Source organism: Pleurodeles waltl, chromosome 6 (genome assembly GCF_031143425.1).
Source record: "Pleurodeles waltl isolate 20211129_DDA chromosome 6, aPleWal1.hap1.20221129, whole genome shotgun sequence".
In the NCBI taxonomy this organism is placed as follows: Eukaryota; Metazoa; Chordata; class Amphibia; order Caudata; family Salamandridae; genus Pleurodeles; species Pleurodeles waltl.
Genome location: NC_090445.1, coordinates 385,618,873 through 385,639,248, shown reverse-complemented (window position 1 = coordinate 385,639,248; position 20,376 = coordinate 385,618,873). Strand labels below are relative to the sequence as shown.

General features: G+C 40.2%; 8 non-coding genes across 8 annotated transcripts; all 8 read left to right on the top strand.

The window, feature by feature from the left end:
• Window positions 1-659: 659 nt before the first annotated feature.
• Window positions 660-754, top strand: TRNAI-UAU (transfer RNA isoleucine (anticodon UAU)). The gene is made up of 2 exons: window positions 660-697; window positions 719-754. It is a non-coding gene; the product is annotated as a tRNA-Ile (tRNA).
• A 2,308-nt stretch (window positions 755-3,062) lies between these two features.
• Window positions 3,063-3,157, top strand: TRNAI-UAU (transfer RNA isoleucine (anticodon UAU)). Its single transcript has 2 exons — window positions 3,063-3,100; window positions 3,122-3,157. It is a non-coding gene; the product is annotated as a tRNA-Ile (tRNA).
• A 4,700-nt stretch (window positions 3,158-7,857) lies between these two features.
• TRNAI-UAU (transfer RNA isoleucine (anticodon UAU)) lies at window positions 7,858-7,952 on the top strand. Its single transcript has 2 exons — window positions 7,858-7,895; window positions 7,917-7,952. It is a non-coding gene; the product is annotated as a tRNA-Ile (tRNA).
• A 2,309-nt stretch (window positions 7,953-10,261) lies between these two features.
• Window positions 10,262-10,356, top strand: TRNAI-UAU (transfer RNA isoleucine (anticodon UAU)). The gene is made up of 2 exons: window positions 10,262-10,299; window positions 10,321-10,356. It is a non-coding gene; the product is annotated as a tRNA-Ile (tRNA).
• Window positions 10,357-12,664: 2,308 nt separating this feature from the next.
• On the top strand, window positions 12,665-12,759 carry TRNAI-UAU (transfer RNA isoleucine (anticodon UAU)). The gene is made up of 2 exons: window positions 12,665-12,702; window positions 12,724-12,759. It is a non-coding gene; the product is annotated as a tRNA-Ile (tRNA).
• A 2,297-nt stretch (window positions 12,760-15,056) lies between these two features.
• On the top strand, window positions 15,057-15,151 carry TRNAI-UAU (transfer RNA isoleucine (anticodon UAU)). Its single transcript has 2 exons — window positions 15,057-15,094; window positions 15,116-15,151. It is a non-coding gene; the product is annotated as a tRNA-Ile (tRNA).
• A 2,308-nt stretch (window positions 15,152-17,459) lies between these two features.
• On the top strand, window positions 17,460-17,554 carry TRNAI-UAU (transfer RNA isoleucine (anticodon UAU)). The gene is made up of 2 exons: window positions 17,460-17,497; window positions 17,519-17,554. It is a non-coding gene; the product is annotated as a tRNA-Ile (tRNA).
• Window positions 17,555-19,863: 2,309 nt separating this feature from the next.
• On the top strand, window positions 19,864-19,958 carry TRNAI-UAU (transfer RNA isoleucine (anticodon UAU)). The gene is made up of 2 exons: window positions 19,864-19,901; window positions 19,923-19,958. It is a non-coding gene; the product is annotated as a tRNA-Ile (tRNA).
• Window positions 19,959-20,376: the final 418 nt, after the last annotated feature.

Sequence of the window (20,376 nt, the reverse complement as noted above, 5' to 3'; positions counted from 1 at the left end):
AAAGACTAACTTTCTAATAAACACAACACCCTCTATTTTATTTAATGTATTTGCTACAATGGATTAGCCAGATGGGATCATCTAACGATTTCTGGATGTGTCTCGAAAGAGAGCGTAATTATACTGGGAGCAGTGCTGACCTTCAAAAACCAACATGATCGGACTTTGACGATGGTGGGATTTGTATCCACACATGCAGAGCACACTGTATGGGCAGTCCGCCACCTTAACCACTCACCCACTTCATCCACCCTGTAACAGGATTTAAAGCATTTGTTAACATGAGGTACTCTGTTGACACTAGTCTGTAGCTAAAATTAAAAGAGTTGAAGTAAGATATCCATCTACCCACCTTCCCCCAACTTGGGTCCAACATATCATTTTCTGGCTAAATTCCTCCTTTGTGCTTATGAGACATAACAATTAGATTCCCCTAGACTTTGTCGGAACTGACGAGATATAATTGAATGTGGTTTTCAAAAGACTGAATTTTATGTTACAGGACAATTATAGAATCTTTTCCGGTTCCACTGTAATTGTAGTAATCAGGGTAACATGTTTGCATGTGAGCTGATCTTGCATACGGTATGTTGATGACGATCCTGTCGTCTACTAAGTCACCTCTAGGTGGCGCAGTTGGACTCATGGTGTATGTGTGAGCTCCAGTGGCGCAATCGATTAGCGCGCGGTACTTATACAGCAATACTTGCACTGAGCCATGCCGAGGTTGTGAGTTCGAGCCTCACCTCGAGCAACTGCATTATCTTTTTTAAATCATTACACTGAAAGGAAAAATTAAACTCAGATTAAAGATGGCGCTTGCTAAAGATTATTCACTTCTATTCAGAATCTTCCTGTCTGACTCCTCCGGGTCCCTAGGATCACATCACCTTCGGGACGATTCGTTTCACTGCATTATGATGTGCTGACTTGTGAACTATGCATTCACATCAGTGTATTCAAAAAGAAATTTGCTAAATAACAAGAATAATAAAAACAGTATAGTCGCATGAATAGCCATAAATTGAAGAGCTGCAAAAAATGTTGATCAACCAAATTGAATAAAATATAACTCATATAAATGGCAAAAGGATAGCATCATCACACAAAGGCCTTAGCCAAATATGCTATTCCTCTAAAGTAGATTGTACCTCTTGTGTGCTGTGATTGTTCCTCCAATACTAAATTCATTTTTAATTTGTCTGCAATTTTGAAAAATAATGCCTGCTAGAAGTCAACTTTTTAAAATGATTTCATTCATGACACGTATTTCTCTAACCTGTGATTGTGGTCCATGCTCAATTTCTCTTTTCCTCATCCCCATCCTGATTCTACTTCTTGAGACACCAGGTTCACTTCTTTATCCACCCCAACCAATCAAGGTCACCAAATCTATCAAACAAGTCTGCCTGCATTCACTTTCACTTTAAGTACAAGATAAGTTGTATCATTTGAACAGAGAGCATGAGAAAAGGAAGTTTATGGTGAGTGGTGGCTGGGGTTTTGAGGATTCACCTCATTTTCCTGAGAGCCGAGGTATCTGGGAGCTATAGTGTTTTGAGAGGAAAGAAATTAAAATCTCCAAGGTGCCACTGCTCGAGCCCTATAACGCTCGTTATGTGGAAGCAGATTGAGCAGAAAGAGAGGTCAGATACTCGCTCAACCTTTCCAAGGGACGGTAAACATTGAGTTATTATCTGGTTTTGCCTAGCAGGGTGAGAACAGCGTTTGTCAGGCGTTTGTCAGGCAATCGGAAGGGGAGACGAATGAGTCGTAGTTCTCTGGTATTATTCAAGTCTTCTTGCTAAGATAAAAGTAGAAAAGGGAAGGTTGACAATAAGCAAGCTTAAAACGAGGTGTGATTCCTAGGTGAAATAACTTGAAAAGAGTTAAGATTTAAAAGATAAACAGAAGACCCTGATGAGGATTGAACTCGTGTCCCCTGGTTCCAAAAAATCAGTGCTTTGCCACTGAGCTACAAAGCCAGACGGTTTCCGATCTCAGAGTGCCATATGTAGTCTTAAGGCAGAATGTGGCCAGCTGTGACTGTCAGAGTATGAGTGGAAGCCTATGTACTTATGAATGTCAACATATAGGCACAAATTAAACTACATTCTTAAGGCACTTTTCTTGGAAGGTGGCAAAACTCTATATTCTTAGGAGAATATTAAAGTACTCACATTACTCAGGATATGGATATCAGTAGTTAGTATCTCTGCAATCTGAGACATTTACAGGAAACTGCTCATCAGAAGGGATATGTCAGTGCAGGGCAGACATAAATAAATGGCTCTTCAAACAGCTGACACTTTAGTAGTAAGAGCTGCTTTCTATTCCTTCCAGATATCCAAACTAAGTAGAAGGCCATGCTTGAAGGAAAGACATTCTTCTGGGCTCTCCATGAAAGACTAACTTTCTAATAAACACAAAACCCTCTATTTTATTTAATGTATTTGCTACAATGGATTAGCCAGATGGGATCATCTAACGATTTCTGGATGTGTCTCGAAAGAGAGCGTAATTATACTGGGAGCAGTGCTGACCTTCAAAAACCAACATGATCGGACTTTGACGATGGTGGGATTTGTATCCACACATGCAGAGCACACTGTATGGGCAGTCCGCCACCTTAACCACTCACCCACTTCATCCACCCTGTAACATGATTTAAAGCATTTGTACACACGAGGTACTCTGTTGACACTAGTCTGTAGCTAAAATGAAAACAGTTGAAGTAAGATATCCAACTACCCACCTTCCCCCAACTTGGGTCCAACATATCATTTTCTGGCTAAATTCCTCCTTTGTGCTTATGAGACATAACAATTAGATTCCCCTAGACTTTGTCGGAACTGACAAGATATAATTGAATGTGGTTTTCAAAAGACTGAATTTTATGTTACAGGACAATTATAGAATCTTTTCCGGTTCCACTGTAATTGTAGTAATCAGGGTAACATGTTTGCATGTGAGCTGATCTTGCATACGGTATGTTGATGACGATCCTGTCGTCTACTAAGTCACCTCTAGGTGGCGCAGTTGGACTCATGGTGTATGTGTGAGCTCCAGTGGCGCAATCGGTTAGCGCGCGGTACTTATACAGCAGTACTTGCACTGAGCCATGCCGAGGTTGTGAGTTCGAGCCTCACCTGGAGCAACAGCATTAACTTTTTTAAATCATTTCAATGAAAGGAAAAATTAAACTCAGATTAAAGATGGCGCTTGCTAAAGATTATTCACTTCTATTCAGAATCTTCCTGTCTAACTCCTCCGGGTCCCTAGGATCACATCACCTTCGGGACGATTCGTTTCACTGCATTATGATGTGCTGACTTGTGAACTATGCATTCACATCAGTGTATTCAAAAAGAAATTTGCTAAATAACTTGAATAATAAAAACAGTATAGTCGCATGAATAGCCATAAATTGAAGAGCTGCAAAAAATGTTGATCAACCAAATTGAATAAAATATAACTCATATAAATGGCAAAAGGATAGCATCATCACACAAAGGCCTTAGCCAAATATGCTATTCCTCTAAAGTAGATTGTACCTCTTGTGTGCTGTGATTGTTCCTCCAATACAAAATTCATTTTTAATTTGTCTGCAATTTTGAAAAATAATGCCTGCTAGAAGTCAACTTTTTAAAATGATTTCATTCATGACACGTATTTCTCTAACCTGTGATTGTGGTCCCTGCTCAATTTCTCTTTTCCTCATCCCCATCCTGATTCTACTTCTTGAGACACCAGGTTCACTTCTTTATCCATCCCAACCAATCAAGGTCACCAAATCTATCAAACAAGTCTGCCTGCATTCACTTTCACTTTAAGTACAAGATAAGTTGTATCATTTGAACAGAGAGCATGAGAAAAGGAAGTTTATGGTGAGTGGTGGCTGGGGTTTTGAGGATTCACCTCATTTTCCTGAGAGCCGAGGTATCTGGGAGCTATAGTGTTTTGAGAGGAAAGAAATTAAAATCTCCAAGGTGCCACTGCTCGAGCCCTATAACGCTCGTTATGTGGAAGCAGATTGAGCAGAAAGAGAGGTCAGATACTCGCTCAACCTTTCCAAGGGACGGTAAACATTGAGTTATTATCTGGTTTTGCCTTGCAGGGTGAGAACAGCGTTTGTCAGGCAATCGGAAGGGGAGACGAATGAGTCGTAGTTCTCTGGTATTATTCAAGTCTTCTTGTTAAGATAAAAGCAGAAAAGGGAACGTTGACAATAAGCAAGCTTAAAACGAGGTGTGATTCCTAGGTGAAATAACTTGAAAAGAGTTAAGATTTAAAAGATAAACAGAAGACCCTGATGAGGATTGAACTCGTGTCCCCTGGTTCCAAAAAATTAGTGCTTTGCCACTGAGCTACAAAGCCAGACGGTTTCCGATCTCAGGCCAGCTGTGACTTTCAGAGTATGAGCTGGAAGCCTATGTACTTATGAATGTCAACAGTATAGGCACAAAATTAAACTACATTCTTAAGGCACTTTTCTTGGAAGGTGGCAAAACTCTATATTCTTAGGAGAATATTAAAGTACTCACAGTTACTCAGGATATGGATATCAGTAGTTAGGTATCTCTGCAATCTGAGACATTTACAGGAAACTGCTCATCAGAAGGGATATGTCAGCTGCAGGGCAGACATAAATAAATGGCTCTTCAAACAGCTGACACTTTAGTAGTAAGAGCTGCTTTCTATTCCTTCCAGATATCCAAACTAAGTAGAAGGCCATGCTTGAAGGAAAGACATTCTTCTGGGCTCTCGCATGGAAAGACCTAACTCTTTCTAATAAACACAACACCCTCTATTTTATGTTAATGTATTTGCTACAATGGATTAGCCAGATGGGATCATCTAACGATTTCTGGATGTGTCTCGAAAGAGAGCGTAATTATACTGGGAGCAGTGCTGACCCTTCAAAAAACCAACATGATCGGACTTTGACGATGGGTGGGCATTTGTATCCACACATGCAGAGCACAGCTGTATGGGCAGTCCGCCACCTTAACCACTCACCCACTTCATCCACCCTGTAACATGATTTAAAGCATTTGTACACACCAGGTACTCTGTTGACACTAGTCTGTAGCTAAAATGAAAACAGTTGAAGTAAGATATCCAACTACCCACCTTCCCCCAACTTGGGTCCAACATATCATTTTCTGGCTAAATTCCTCTTTGTGCTTATGAGACATAACAATTAGATTCCCCTAGACTTTGTCGGAACTGACCGAGATATAATTGAATGTGGTTTTCAAAAGACTGAATTTTATGTTACAGGACAATTATAGAATCTTTTTCCGGTTCCACTGTAATTGTAGTAATCAGGGTAACATGTTTGCATGTGAGCTGATCTTGCATACGGTATGTCTGATGACGATCCTGTCGTCTACTAAGTCACCTCTAGGTGGCGCAGTTGGACTCATGGTGTATTGTGTGAGCTCCAGTGGCGCGAATCGGGATAGCGCGCGGGTACTTATTCAGCAGTACTTGCACTGAGCCATGCCGAGGTTGCTGAGTTCGAGCCTCACTGGAGCAACTGCATTAACTTTTTTAAATCATTTCAATTGAAAGGAAAAATTAAACTCAGATTAAAGATGGCGGCTTGCTAAAGATTATTCACTTCTATTCAGAATCTTCCTGTCTGACTCCTCCGGGTCCCTAGGATCACATCGCCTTCGCGGACCGATTCGTTTCACTGCATTATGATGTGCTGACTTGTGAACTATGCATTCACATCAGTGTATTCAAAAAGAAATTTGCTAAATAACAAGAATAATAAAAACAGTATAGTCGCATGAATAGCCATAAATTGAAGAGCTGCAAAAAATGGTTGATCAACCAAATTGAATAAAATATTACTCATATAAATGGCAAAAGGATAGCATCATCACACAAAGGCCTTAGCCAAATATGCTATTCCTCTAAAGTAGATTGTACCTCTTGTGTGCTGTGATTGTTCCTCCAATACAAAATTCATTTTTAATTTGTCTGCAATTTTGAAAAATAATGCCTGCTAGAAGTCAACTTTTTAAAATGATTTCATTCATGACACGTATTTCTCTAACCTGTGATTGTGGTCCATGCTCAATTTCTCTTTTCCTCATCCCCATCCTGATTCTACTTCTTGAGACACCAGGTTCACTTCTTTATCCACCCCAACCAATCAAGGTCACCAAATCTATCAAACAAGTCTGCCTGCATTCACTTTCACTTTAAGTACAAGATAAGTTGTATCATTTGAACAGAGAGCATGAGAAAAGGAAGTTTATGGTGAGTGGTGGCTGGGGTTTTGCAGGATTCACCTCATTTTCCTGAGAGCCGAGGTATCTGGGAGCTATAGTGTTTTGAGAGGAAAGAAATTAAAATCTCCAAGGTGCCACTGCTCGAGGCCGCTATAACGCTCGTTATGTGGAAGCAGATTGAGCAGAAAGAGAGGTCAGATACTCGCTCAACCTTTCCAAGGGACGGTAAACATTGAGTTATTATCTGGTTTTGCCTAGCAGGGTGAGAACAGCGTTTGTCAGGCGTTTGTCAGGCAATGGAAGGGGAGACGAATGAGTCGTAGTTCTCTGGTATTATTCAAGTCTTCTTGCTAAGATAAAAGCAGAAAAGGGAACGTTGACAATAAGCAAGCTCAAAACGAGGTGTGATTCCTAGGTGAAATAACTTGAAAAGAGTTAAGATTTAAAAGATAAACAGAAGATCCTGATGAGGATTGAACTCGTGTCCCCTGGTTCCAAAAAATCCGTGCTTTGCCACCGAGCTACAAAGCCGGAGGTTTTCCATATCTCAGAGTGCCATATGTAGTCTTAAGGCAGAATGTGGCCAGCTGTGAGTTTCAGAGTATGAGTGGAAACCTATGTACTTATGAATGTCAACATATAGGCACACATTAAACTACATTCTTAAGGCACTTTTCGTGGAAGGTGGCAAAACTCTATATTCTTAGGAGAATATTAAAGTACTCACATTACTCAGGATATGGATATCAGTAGTTAGTATCTCTGCAATCTGAGACATTTACAGGAAACTACTCATCAGAAGGGATATGTCAGTGCAGGGCAGACATAAATAAATGGCTCTTCAAACAGCTGACACTTTAGTAGTAAGAGCTGCTTTCTATTCCTTCCAGATATCCAAACTAAGTAGAAGCCCATGCTTGAAGGAAAGACATTCTTCTGGGCTCTCCATGAAAGACTAACTTTCTAATAAACACAACACCCTCTATTTTATTTAATGTATTTGCTACAATGGATTAGCCAGATGGGATCATCTAACGATTTCTGGATGTGTCTCGAAAGAGAGCGTAATTATACTGGGAGCAGTGCTGACCTTCAAAAACCAACATGATCGGACTTTGACGATGGTGGGATTTGTATCCACACATGCAGAGCACACTGTATGGGCAGTCCGCCACCTTAACCACTCACCCACTTCATCCACCCTGGAACAGGATTTAAAGCATTTGTACACACGAGGTACTCTGTTGACACTAGTCTGTAGCTAAAATGAAAACAGTTGAAGTAAGATATCCAACTACCCACCTTCCCCCAACTTGGGTCCAACATATCATTTTCTGGCTAAATTCCTACTTTGTGCTTATGAGACATAACAATTAGATTCCCCTAGACTTTGTCGGAACTGACGAGATATAATTGAATGTGGTTTTCAAAAGACTGAATTTTATGTTACAGGACAATTATAGAATCTTTTCCGGTTCCACTGTAATTGTAGTAATCAGGGTAACATGTTTGCATGTGAGCTGATCTTGCATACGGTATGTTGATGACGATCCTGTCGTCTACTAAGTCACCTCTAGGTGGCGCAGTTGGACTCATGGTGTATGTGTGAGCTCCAGTGGCGCAATCGGTTAGCGCGCGGTACTTATACAGCAGTACTTGCACTGAGCCATGCCGAGGTTGTGAGTTTGAGCCTCACCTGGAGCAACTGCATTATCTTTTTTAAATCATTTCAATGAAAGGAAAAATTAAACTCAGATTAAAGATGGCGCTTGCTAAAGATTATTTACTTCTATTCAGAATCTTCCTGTCTAACTCCTCCGGGTCCCTAGGATCACATCGCCTTCGGGACGATTCGTTTCACTGCATTATGATGTGCTGACTTGTGAACTATGCATTCACATCAGTGTATTCAAAAAGAAATTTGCTAAATAACAAGAATAATAAAAACAGTATAGTCGCATGAATAGCCATAAATTGAAGAGCTGCAAAAAATGTTGATCAACCAAATTGAATAAAATATAACTCATATAAATGGCAAAAGGATAGCATCATCACACAAAGGCCTTAGCCAAATATGCTATTCCTCTAAAGTAGATTGTACCTCTTGTGTGCTGTGATTGTTCCTCCAATACAAAATTCATTTTTAATTTGTCTGCAATTTTGAAAAATAATGCCTGCTAGAAGTCAACTTTTTAAAATGATTTCATTCATGACACGTATTTCTCTAACCTGTGATTGTGGTCCATGCTCAATTTCTCTTTTCCTCATCCCCATCCTGATTCTACTTCTTGAGACACCAGGTTCACTTCTTTATCCACCCCAACCAATCAAGGTCACCAAATCTATCAAACAAGTCTGCCTGCATTCACTTTCACTTAAAGTACAAGATAAGTTGTATCATTTGAACAGAGAGCATGAGAAAAGGAAGTTTATGGTGAGTGGTGGCTGGGGTTTTGAGGATTCACCTCATTTTCCTGAGAGCCGAGGTATCTGGGAGCTATAGTGTTTTGAGAGGAAAGAAATTAAAATCTCCAAGGTGCCACTGCTCGAGCCCTATAACGCTCGTTATGTGGAAGCAGATTGAGCAGAAAGAGAGGTCAGATACTCGCTCAACCTTTCCAAGGGACGGTAAACATTGAGTTATTATCTGGTTTTGCCTAGCAGGGTGAGAACAGCGTTTGTCAGGCGTTTGTCAGGCAATCGGAAGGGGAGACGAATGAGTCGTAGTTCTCTGGTATTATTCAAGTCTTCTTGCTAAGATAAAAGCAGAAAAGGGAACGTTGACAATAAGCAAGCTTAAAACGAGGTGTGGTTCCTAGGTGAAATAACTTGAAAAGAGTTAAGATTTAAAAGATAAACAGAAGATCCTGATGAGGATTGAACTCGTGTCCCCTGGTTCCAAAAAATCCGTGCTTTGCCACTGAGCTACAAAGCCGGAGGATTTCCATATCTCAGAGTGCCATATGTAGTCTTAAGGCAGAATGTGGCCAGCTGTGAGTTTCAGAGTATGAGTGGAAACCTATGTACTTATGAATGTCAACATATAGGCACACATTAAACTACATTCTTAAGGCACTTTTCGTGGAAGGTGGCAAAACTCTATATTCTTAGGAGAATATTAAAGAACTCACATTACTCAGGATACGGATATCAGTAGTTAGTATCTCTGCAATCTGAGACATTTACAGGAAACTACTCATCAGAAGGGATATGTCAGTGCAGGGCAGACATAAATAAATGGCTCTTCAAACAGCTGACACTTTAGTAGTAAGAGCTGCTTTCTATTCCTTCCAGATATCCAAACTAAGTAGAAGGCCATGCTTGAAGGAAAGACATTCTTCTGGGCTCTCCATGAAAGACTAACTTTCTAATAAACACAACACCCTCTATTTTATTTAATGTATTTGCTACAATGGATTAGCCAGATGGGATCATCTAACGATTTCTGGATGTGTCTCGAAAGAGAGCGTAATTATACTGGGAGCAGTGCTGACCTTCAAAAACCAACATGATCGGACTTTGACGATGGTGGGATTTGTATCCACACATGCAGAGCACACTGTATGGGCAGTCCGCCACCTTAACCACTCACCCACTTCATCCACCCTGTAACAGGATTTAAAGCATTTGTTAACATGAGGTACTCTGTTGACACTAGTCTGTAGCTAAAATTAAAACAGTTGAAGTAAGATATCCAACTACCCACCTTCCCCCAACTTGGGTCCAACATATCATTTTCTGGCTAAATTCCTCCTTTGTGCTTATGAGACATAACAATTAGATTCCTCTAGACTTTGTCGGAACTGACGAGATATAATTGAATGTGGTTTTCAAAAGACTGAATTTTATGTTACAGGACAATTATAGAATCTTTTCCGGTTCCACTGTAATTGTAGTAATCAGGGTAACATGTTTGCATGTGAGCTGATCTTGCATACGGTATGTTGATGACGATCCTGTCGTCTACTAAGTCACCTCTAGGTGGCGCAGTTGGACTCATGGTGTATGTGTGAGCTCCAGTGGCGCAATCGATTAGCGCGCGGTACTTATACAGCAATACTTGCACTGAGCCATGCCGAGGTTGTGAGTTCGAGCCTCACCTCGAGCAACTGCATTATCTTTTTTAAATCATTACACTGAAAGGAAAAATTAAACTCAGATTAAAGATGGCGCTTGCTAAAGATTATTCACTTCTATTCAGAATCTTCCTGTCTGACTCCTCCGGGTCCCTAGGATCACATCACCTTCGGGACGATTCGTTTCACTGCATTATGATGTGCTGACTTGTGAACTATGCATTCACATCAGTGTATTCAAAAAGAAATTTGCTAAATAACAAGAATAATAAAAACAGTATAGTCGCATGAATAGCCATAAATTGAAGAGCTGCAAAAAATGTTGATCAACCAAATTGAATAAAATATAACTCATATAAATGGCAAAAGGATAGCATCATCACACAAAGGCCTTAGCCAAATATGCTATTCCTCTAAAGTAGATTGTACCTCTTGTGTGCTGTGATTGTTCCTCCAATACTAAATTCATTTTTAATTTGTCTGCAATTTTGAAAAATAATGCCTGCTAGAAGTCAACTTTTTAAAATGATTTCATTCATGACACGTATTTCTCTAACCTGTGATTGTGGTCCATGCTCAATTTCTCTTTTCCTCATCCCCATCCTGATTCTACTTCTTGAGACACCAGGTTCACTTCTTTATCCACCCCAACCAATCAAGGTCACCAAATCTATCAAACAAGTCTGCCTGCATTCACTTTCACTTTAAGTACAAGATAAGTTGTATCATTTGAACAGAGAGCATGAGAAAAGGAAGTTTATGGTGAGTGGTGGCTGGGGTTTTGAGGATTCACCTCATTTTCCTGAGAGCCGAGGTATCTGGGAGCTATAGTGTTTTGAGAGGAAAGAAATTAAAATCTCCAAGGTGCCACTGCTCGAGCCCTATAACGCTCGTTATGTGGAAGCAGATTGAGCAGAAAGAGAGGTCAGATACTCGCTCAACCTTTCCAAGGGACGGTAAACATTGAGTTATTATCTGGTTTTGCCTAGCAGGGTGAGAACAGCGTTTGTCAGGCGTTTGTCAGGCAATCGGAAGGGGAGACGAATGAGTCGTAGTTCTCTGGTATTATTCAAGTCTTCTTGCTAAGATAAAAGTAGAAAAGGGAACGTTGACAATAAGCAAGCTTAAAACGAGGTGTGATTCCTAGGTGAAATAACTTGAAAAGAGTTAAGATTTAAAAGATAAACAGAAGACCCTGATGAGGATTGAACTCGTGTCCCCTGGTTCCAAAAAATTAGTGCTTTGCCACTGAGCTACAAAGCCAGACGGTTTCCGATCTCAGAGTGCCATATGTAGTCTTAAGGCAGAATGTGGCCAGCTGTGACTTTCAGAGTATGAGTGGAAGCCTATGTACTTATGAATGTCAACATATAGGCACAAATTAAACTACATTCTTAAGGCACTTTTCTTGGAAGGTGGCAAAACTCTATATTCTTAGGAGAATATTAAAGTACTCACATTACTCAGGATATGGATATCAGTAGTTAGTATCTCTGCAATCTGAGACATTTACAGGAAACTGCTCATCAGAAGGGATATGTCAGTGCAGGGCAGACATAAATAAATGGCTCTTCAAACAGCTGACACTTTAGTAGTAAGAGCTGCTTTCTATTCCTTCCAGATATCCAAACTAAGTAGAAGGCCATGCTTGAAGGAAAGACATTCTTCTGGGCTCTCCATGAAAGACTAACTTTCTAATAAACACAAAACCCTCTATTTTATTTAATGTATTTGCTACAATGGATTAGCCAGATGGGATCATCTAACGATTTCTGGATGTGTCTCGAAAGAGAGCGTAATTATACTGGGAGCAGTGCTGACCTTCAAAAACCAACATGATCGGACTTTGACGATGGTGGGATTTGTATCCACACATGCAGAGCACACTGTATGGGCAGTCCGCCACCTTAACCACTCACCCACTTCATCCACCCTGTAACATGATTTAAAGCATTTGTACACACGAGGTACTCTGTTGACACTAGTCTGTAGCTAAAATGAAAACAGTTGAAGTAAGATATCCAACTACCCACCTTCCCCCAACTTGGGTCCAACATATCATTTTCTGGCTAAATTCCTCCTTTGTGCTTATGAGACATAACAATTAGATTCCCCTAGACTTTGTCGGAACTGACAAGATATAATTGAATGTGGTTTTCAAAAGACTGAATTTTATGTTACAGGAGAATTATAGAATCTTTTCCGGTTCCACTGTAATTGTAGTAATCAGGGTAACATGTTTGCATGTGAGCTGATCTTGCATACGGTATGTTGATGACGATCCTGTCGTCTACTAAGTCACCTCTAGGTGGCGCAGTTGGACTCATGGTGTATGTGTGAGCTCCAGTGGCGCAATCGGTTAGCGCGCGGTACTTATACAGCAGTACTTGCACTGAGCCATGCCGAGGTTGTGAGTTCGAGCCTCACCTGGAGCAACAGCATTAACTTTTTTAAATCATTTCAATGAAAGGAAAAATTAAACTCAGATTAAAGATGGCGCTTGCTAAAGATTATTCACTTCTATTCAGAATCTTCCTGTCTAACTCCTCCGGGTCCCTAGGATCACATCACCTTCGGGACGATTCGTTTCACTGCATTATGATGTGCTGACTTGTGAACTATGCATTCACATCAGTGTATTCAAAAAGAAATTTGCTAAATAACTTGAATAATAAAAACAGTATAGTCGCATGAATAGCCATAAATTGAAGAGCTGCAAAAAATGTTGATCAACCAAATTGAATAAAATATAACTCATATAAATGGCAAAAGGATAGCATCATCACACAAAGGCCTTAGCCAAATATGCTATTCCTCTAAAGTAGATTGTACCTCTTGTGTGCTGTGATTGTTCCTCCAATACAAAATTCATTTTTAATTTGTCTGCAATTTTGAAAAATAATGCCTGCTAGAAGTCAACTTTTTAAAATGATTTCATTCATGACACGTATTTCTCTAACCTGTGATTGTGGTCCCTGCTCAATTTCTCTTTTCCTCATCCCCATCCTGATTCTACTTCTTGAGACACCAGGTTCACTTCTTTATCCATCCCAACCAATCAAGGTCACCAAATCTATCAAACAAGTCTGCCTGCATTCACTTTCACTTTAAGTACAAGATAAGTTGTATCATTTGAACAGAGAGCATGAGAAAAGGAAGTTTATGGTGAGTGGTGGCTGGGGTTTTGAGGATTCACCTCATTTTCCTGAGAGCCGAGGTATCTGGGAGCTATAGTGTTTTGAGAGGAAAGAAATTAAAATCTCCAAGGTGCCACTGCTCGAGCCCTATAACGCTCGTTATGTGGAAGCAGATTGAGCAGAAAGAGAGGTCAGATACTCGCTCAACCTTTCCAAGGGACGGTAAACATTGAGTTATTATCTGGTTTTGCCTTGCAGGGTGAGAACAGCGTTTGTCAGGCAATCGGAAGGGGAGACGAATGAGTCGTAGTTCTCTGGTATTATTCAAGTCTTCTTGTTAAGATAAAAGCAGAAAAGGGAACGTTGACAATAAGCAAGCTTAAAACGAGGTGTGATTCCTAGGTGAAATAACTTGAAAAGAGTTAAGATTTAAAAGATAAACAGAAGACCCTGATGAGGATTGAACTCGTGTCCCCTGGTTCCAAAAAATTAGTGCTTTGCCACTGAGCTACAAAGCCAGACGGTTTCCGATCTCAGAGTGCCATATGTAGTCTTAAGGCAGAATGTGGCCAGCTGTGACTTTCAGAGTATGAGTGGAAGCCTATGTACTTATGAATGTCAACATATAGGCACAAATTAAACTACATTCTTAAGGCACTTTTCTTGGAAGGTGGCAAAACTCTATATTCTTAGGAGAATATTAAAGTACTCACATTACTCAGGATATGGATATCAGTAGTTAGTATCTCTGCAATCTGAGACATTTACAGGAAACTGCTCATCAGAAGGGATATGTCAGTGCAGGGCAGACATAAATAAATGGCTCTTCAAACAGCTGACACTTTAGTAGTAAGAGCTGCTTTCTATTCCTTCCAGATATCCAAACTAAGTAGAAGGCCATGCTTGAAGGAAAGACATTCTTCTGGGCTCTCCATGAAAGACTAACTTTCTAATAAACACAACACCCTCTATTTTATTTAATGTATTTGCTACAATGGATTAGCCAGATGGGATCATCTAACGATTTCTGGATGTGTCTCGAAAGAGAGCGTAATTATACTGGGAGCAGTGCTGACCTTCAAAAACCAACATGATCGGACTTTGACGATGGTGGGATTTGTATCCACACATGCAGAGCACACTGTATGGGCAGTCCGCCACCTTAACCACTCACCCACTTCATCCACCCTGTAACATGATTTAAAGCATTTGTACACACCAGGTACTCTGTTGACACTAGTCTGTAGCTAAAATGAAAACAGTTGAAGTAAGATATCCAACTACCCACCTTCCCCCAACTTGGGTCCAACATATCATTTTCTGGCTAAATTCCTCCTTTGTGCTTATGAGACATAACAATTAGATTCCCCTAGACTTTGTCGGAACTGACGAGATATAATTGAATGTGGTTTTCAAAAGACTGAATTTTATGTTACAGGACAATTATAGAATCTTTTCCGGTTCCACTGTAATTGTAGTAATCAGGGTAACATGTTTGCATGTGAGCTGATCTTGCATACGGTATGTTGATGACGATCCTGTCGTCTACTAAGTCACCTCTAGGTGGCGCAGTTGGACTCATGGTGTATGTGTGAGCTCCAGTGGCGCAATCGGATAGCGCGCGGTACTTATACAGCAGTACTTGCACTGAGCCATGCCGAGGTTGTGAGTTCGAGCCTCACCTGGAGCAACTGCATTAACTTTTTTAAATCATTTCAATGAAAGGAAAAATTAAACTCAGATTAAAGATGGCGCTTGCTAAAGATTATTCACTTCTATTCAGAATCTTCCTGTCTGACTCCTCCGGGTCCCTAGGATCACATCGCCTTCGGGACGATTCGTTTCACTGCATTATGATGTGCTGACTTGTGAACTATGCATTCACATCAGTGTATTCAAAAAGAAATTTGCTAAATAACTTGAATAATAAAAACAGTATAGTCGCATGAATAGCCATAAATTGAAGAGCTGCAAAAAATGTTGATCAACCAAATTGAATAAAATATTACTCATATAAATGGCAAAAGGATAGCATCATCACACAAAGGCCTTAGCCAAATATGCTATTCCTCTAAAGTAGATTGTACCTCTTGTGTGCTGTGATTGTTCCTCCAATACAAAATTCATTTTTAATTTGTCTGCAATTTTGAAAAATAATGCCTGCTAGAAGTCAACTTTTTAAAATGATTTCATTCATGACACGTATTTCTCTAACCTGTGATTGTGGTCCATGCTCAATTTCTCTTTTCCTCATCCCCATCCTGATTCTACTTCTTGAGACACCAGGTTCACTTCTTTATCCACCCCAACCAATCAAGGTCACCAAATCTATCAAACAAGTCTGCCTGCATTCACTTTCACTTTAAGTACAAGATAAGTTGTATCATTTGAACAGAGAGCATGAGAAAAGGAAGTTTATGGTGAGTGGTGGCTGGGGTTTTGAGGATTCACCTCATTTTCCTGAGAGCCGAGGTATCTGGGAGCTATAGTGTTTTGAGAGGAAAGAAATTAAAATCTCCAAGGTGCCACTGCTCGAGCCCTATAACGCTCGTTATGTGGAAGCAGATTGAGCAGAAAGAGAGGTCAGATACTCGCTCAACCTTTCCAAGGGACGGTAAACATTGAGTTATTATCTGGTTTTGCCTAGCAGGGTGAGAACAGCGTTTGTCAGGCGTTTGTCAGGCAATGGAAGGGGAGACGAATGAGTCGTAGTTCTCTGGTATTATTCAAGTCTTCTTGCTAAGATAAAAGCAGAAAAGGGAACGTTGACAATAAGCAAGCTCAAAACGAGGTGTGATTCCTAGGTGAAATAACTTGAAAAGAGTTAAGATTTAAAAGATAAACAGAAGATCCTGATGAGGATTGAACTCGTGTCCCCTGGTTCCAAAAAATCCGTGCTTTGCCACCGAGCTACAAAGCCGGAGGTTTTCCATATCTCAGAGTGCCATATGTAGTCTTAAGGCAGAATGTGGCCAGCTGTGAGTTTCAGAGTATGAGTGGAAACCTATGTACTTATGAATGTCAACATATAGGCACACATTAAACTACATTCTTAAGGCACTTTTCGTGGAAGGTGGCAAAACTCTATATTCTTAGGAGAATATTAAAGTACTCACATTACTCAGGATATGGATATCAGTAGTTAGTATCTCTGCAATCTGAGACATTTACAGGAAACTACTCATCAGAAGGGATATGTCAGTGCAGGGCAGACATAAATAAATGGCTCTTCAAACAGCTGACACTTTAGTAGTAAGAGCTGCTTTCTATTCCTTCCAGATATCCAAACTAAGTAGAAGCCCATGCTTGAAGGAAAGACATTCTTCTGGGCTCTCCATGAAAGACTAACTTTCTAATAAACACAACACCCTCTATTTTATTTAATGTATTTGCTACAATGGATTAGCCAGATGGGATCATCTAACGATTTCTGGATGTGTCTCGAAAGAGAGCGTAATTATACTGGGAGCAGTGCTGACCTTCAAAAACCAACATGATCGGACTTTGACGATGGTGGGATTTGTATCCACACATGCAGAGCACACTGTATGGGCAGTCCGCCACCTTAACCACTCACCCACTTCATCCACCCTGGAACAGGATTTAAAGCATTTGTACACACGAGGTACTCTGTTGACACTAGTCTGTAGCTAAAATGAAAACAGTTGAAGTAAGATATCCAACTACCCACCTTCCCCCAACTTGGGTCCAACATATCATTTTCTGGCTAAATTCCTACTTTGTGCTTATGAGACATAACAATTAGATTCCCCTAGACTTTGTCGGAACTGACGAGATATAATTGAATGTGGTTTTCAAAAGACTGAATTTTATGTTACAGGACAATTATAGAATCTTTTCCGGTTCCACTGTAATTGTAGTAATCAGGGTAACATGTTTGCATGTGAGCTGATCTTGCATACGGTATGTTGATGACGATCCTGTCGTCTACTAAGTCACCTCTAGGTGGCGCAGTTGGACTCATGGTGTATGTGTGAGCTCCAGTGGCGCAATCGGTTAGCGCGCGGTACTTATACAGCAGTACTTGCACTGAGCCATGCCGAGGTTGTGAGTTTGAGCCTCACCTGGAGCAACTGCATTATCTTTTTTAAATCATTTCAATGAAAGGAAAAATTAAACTCAGATTAAAGATGGCGCTTGCTAAAGATTATTTACTTCTATTCAGAATCTTCCTGTCTAACTCCTCCGGGTCCCTAGGATCACATCGCCTTCGGGACGATTCGTTTCACTGCATTATGATGTGCTGACTTGTGAACTATGCATTCACATCAGTGTATTCAAAAAGAAATTTGCTAAATAACAAGAATAATAAAAACAGTATAGTCGCATGAATAGCCATAAATTGAAGAGCTGCAAAAAATGTTGATCAACCAAATTGAATAAAATATAACTCATATAAATGGCAAAAGGATAGCATCATCACACAAAGGCCTTAGCCAAATATGCTATTCCTCTAAAGTAGATTGTACCTCTTGTGTGCTGTGATTGTTCCTCCAATACAAAATTCATTTTTAATTTGTCTGCAATTTTGAAAAATAATGCCTGCTAGAAGTCAACTTTTTAAAATGATTTCATTCATGACACGTATTTCTCTAACCTGTGATTGTGGTCCATGCTCAATTTCTCTTTTCCTCATCCCCATCCTGATTCTACTTCTTGAGACACCAGGTTCACTTCTTTATCCACCCCAACCAATCAAGGTCACCAAATCTATCAAACAAGTCTGCCTGCATTCACTTTCACTTAAAGTACAAGATAAGTTGTATCATTTGAACAGAGAGCATGAGAAAAGGAAGTTTATGGTGAGTGGTGGCTGGGGTTTTGAGGATTCACCTCATTTTCCTGAGAGCCGAGGTATCTGGGAGCTATAGTGTTTTGAGAGGAAAGAAATTAAAATCTCCAAGGTGCCACTGCTCGAGCCCTATAACGCTCGTTATGTGGAAGCAGATTGAGCAGAAAGAGAGGTCAGATACTCGCTCAACCTTTCCAAGGGACGGTAAACATTGAGTTATTATCTGGTTTTGCCTAGCAGGGTGAGAACAGCGTTTGTCAGGCGTTTGTCAGGCAATCGGAAGGGGAGACGAATGAGTCGTAGTTCTCTGGTATTATTCAAGTCTTCTTGCTAAGATAAAAGCAGAAAAGGGAACGTTGACAATAAGCAAGCTTAAAACGAGGTGTGGTTCCTAGGTGAAATAACTTGAAAAGAGTTAAGATTTAAAAGATAAACAGAAGATCCTGATGAGGATTGAACTCGTGTCCCCTGGTTCCAAAAAATCCGTGCTTTGCCACTGAGCTACAAAGCTGGAGGATTTCCATATCTCAGAGTGCCATATGTAGTCTTAAGGCAGAATGTGGCCAGCTGTGAGTTTCAGAGTATGAGTGGAAGCCTATGTACTTATGAATGTCAACATATAGGCACACATTAAACTACATTCTTAAGGCACTTTTCGTGGAAGGTGGCAAAACTCTATATTCTTAGGAGAATATTAAAGAACTCACATTACTCAGGATACGGATATCAGTAGTTAGTATCTCTGCAATCTGAGACATTTACAGGAAACTACTCATCAGAAGGGATATGTCAGTGCAGGGCAGACATAAATAAATGGCTCTTCAAACAGCTGACACTTTAGTAGTAAGAGCTGCTTTCTATTCCTTCCAGATATCCAAACTAAGTAGAAGGCCATGCTTGAAGGAAAGACATTCTTCTGGGCTCTCCATGAAAGACTAACTTTCTAATAAACACAACACCCTCTATTTTATTTAATGTATTTGCTACAATGGATTAGCCAGATGGGATCATCTAACGATTTCTGGATGTGTCTCGAAAGAGAGCGTAATTATACTGGGAGCAGTGCTGACCTTCAAAAACCAACATGATCGGACTTTGACGATGGTGGGATTTGTATCCACACATGCAGAGCACACTGTATGGGCAGTCCGCCACCTTAACCACTCACCCACTTCATCCACCCTGTAACAGGATTTAAAGCATTTGTTAACATGAGGTACTCTGTTGACACTAGTCTGTAGCTAAAATTAAAACAGTTGAAGTAAGATATCCAACTACCCACCTTCCCCCAACTTGGGTCCAACATATCATTTTCTGGCTAAATTCCTCCTTTGTGCTTATGAGACATAACAATTAGATACCTCTAGACTTTGTCGGAACTGACGAGATATAATTGAATGTGGTTTTCAAAAGACTGAATTTTATGTTACAGGACAATTATAGAATCTTTTCCGGTTCCACTGTAATTGTAGTAATCAGGGTAACATGTTTGCATGTGAGCTGATCTTGCATACGGTATGTTGATGACGATCCTGTCGTCTACTAAGTCACCTCTAGGTGGCGCAGTTGGACTCATGGTGTATGTGTGAGCTCCAGTGGCGCAATCGATTAGCGCGCGGTACTTATACAGCAATACTTGCACTGAGCCATGCCGAGGTTGTGAGTTCGAGCCTCACCTCGAGCAACTGCATTATCTTTTTTAAATCATTACACTGAAAGGAAAAATTAAACTCAGATTAAAGATGGCGCTTGCTAAAGATTATTCACTTCTATTCAGAATCTTCCTGTCTGACTCCTCCGGGTCCCTAGGATCACATCACCTTCGGGACGATTCGTTTCACTGCATTATGATGTGCTGACTTGTGAACTATGCATTCACATCAGTGTATTCAAAAAGAAATTTGCTAAATAACAAGAATAATAAAAACAGTATAGTCGCATGAATAGCCATAAATTGAAGAGCTGCAAAAAATGTTGATCAACCAAATTGAATAAAATATAACTCATATAAATGGCAAAAGGATAGCATCATCACACAAAGGCCTTAGCCAAATATGCTATTCCTCTAAAGTAGATTGTACCTCTTGTGTGCTGTGATTGTT